The following is a 1,784-nucleotide window of genomic DNA, read 5'->3' on the forward strand; positions in this document are numbered from 1 at the left end:
AAAAAAAAATAAAAAATAAAAAATAAATAAAATAAAAAAAAAATTAAAAAAAAATAAAAATAAAAAATAAAATTATCATTGTTCAATCTTTTCTCAAAACCTCTGGTCTTATTTCTTAATTAATATATCTTAGATGATCAGCCTTAATGCTCTATGAGGGAGGAAAGCGAAAATTTGGAAGCAGCCTGAGTAAAAGCAGAGAAGCCTGAAAGTTCAATGGGAGGCAAAGTCTTGAAGAACATGAACCACAAATACATGTCAAGTCTATGTTGCTTTCTCATGAAAAGGAAGGTTTAAGGATTCCTTAATAATCTAATACAATATAGAAAAAAACTACTTCAAACACCTAAACCTACAGCATGTTTAGATGATCGTAAAACACTCGTTTAAAAGAGTCTTTTCCTGGGGACCCTGGGTGGCTCCATTGGTTGAGTGTCTGACATCAGCTCAGGTAATGATCTCGTAGTTCATGAGTCTGAGCGTCGCCTCAGGCTCTATGCTGACAGCTCAGAGACTAGAGCCTGCTTTGGATGCTATGTCTCCCTCTCTCTCTCTCCCATCCCCTGCTCATGTTCTGTGTCTCTCTCTCTGAAAATAAATAAACATTTAAAAATAAATAAAAGAGCCATGTACTCTGTGTTCACCAAAAGGAGAGTAAGAAAAATCTTAGACATGGTACTGAATCCACGCCAAGTTTCCAAGTCCTGATGGGAGGAAAAAGAGGATGCCTCCTGAGCAACAGGCCTGTGTCTCTGTGGATTACTAATTTAAGTTTTAATTTGCACTTTGGGTTTAAAGGTAGACCTTTAGAATGAAACAGAAAGAAAACGTCTTCTTAAAAACCAAGGAATTCATAAAACTTCAGTTATGATTTCTAGCCATCATTTGGCTTTTAAAATTCCAATAATCTCCCATCAAAAACTAAAGCATTTCCTCTTGTCTAGATGCCATAACCTGCTTCCTTCTCAGCTAGGGCACTTGGGATCCCAGACCCTGTCTCTTTTCACTCATGCTCTCTATGGTTCCACCAAAACCAGGGCTGTGAGTCCCTTCCATACCCGGAATAGGGAACCCTGCGAAGGGGTGCTTCCTTCTTAGCATTCTTGCCCCAATGCCTTTATCAGATTCTGTTTTGAAAAGAATTTGTTCCTGTTTTGTTTTGTTTTTCTAACTTACCTTCTGAAGTCTCATCCCTGTGACATCTGACAGTGGCTTTGGGTGTAGGCTAACCCGAAGAGAAAGCAGCAAGTAGTGGTTAGAGAGGTGGCTTTCTGTGGAGCAGACAGATTGAGCAATCTAACACAGAACGTGCTAAGTTCAGGTCAGCCGCCGAAGAGTAAAACTGAAAAGTCAACGGTAGTGTAACCTCAGGCGGCTACACGTTTTTGCTACATCCACGCAGAGAGTAGTGAAACATTCTGGCTGTGTGATTTTAACTACAGAGTTCTGCTTTTTAAAAATATTTCTTCCAGCTTACAAAGACTTTTATAACAGACTTTATTTTTAAGAAAGGGAAGCCTTCTTCCTTTAAGCCACATTATCCAGGAACTGTAATATGCATCTCCTCGAATGCATTGCTGCTGCAGCTTCGAAGTACCTTCTGGAGAGGATCCATCTCGTGTTTCTTCGTCTTCCTCACAAAACCAGCACAGTATGTTCCCAGGAGGGAGCGTGTCACTTGCTTGTTTGTTCATCCACTCATCCACTTCTTTGTTCATCTAATTTTTTAGCCCTACACATATTAAGCTTCTCCTCTTCATGCCTTGAGGCTGTAACCACAAATA

General features: G+C 39.6%; 1 long non-coding RNA gene across 1 annotated transcript in view; it reads right to left on the reverse strand.

The window, feature by feature from the left end:
* LOC115287656 overlaps nt 1–1,302 on the reverse strand; it is a 321,244-nt gene extending 319,942 nt beyond the window's left edge. Inside the window, exon 1 of the long non-coding RNA XR_003906579.1 lies at nt 1,177–1,302. This is a non-coding gene — a long non-coding RNA (uncharacterized LOC115287656). The remainder of the gene's footprint in view (nt 1–1,176) is intronic.
* Between the last annotated feature and the right edge of the window lie 482 nt (nt 1,303–1,784).

Source organism: Suricata suricatta, chromosome 3 (genome assembly GCF_006229205.1).
Source record: "Suricata suricatta isolate VVHF042 chromosome 3, meerkat_22Aug2017_6uvM2_HiC, whole genome shotgun sequence".
NCBI lineage: Eukaryota > Metazoa > Chordata > Mammalia > Carnivora > Herpestidae > Suricata > Suricata suricatta.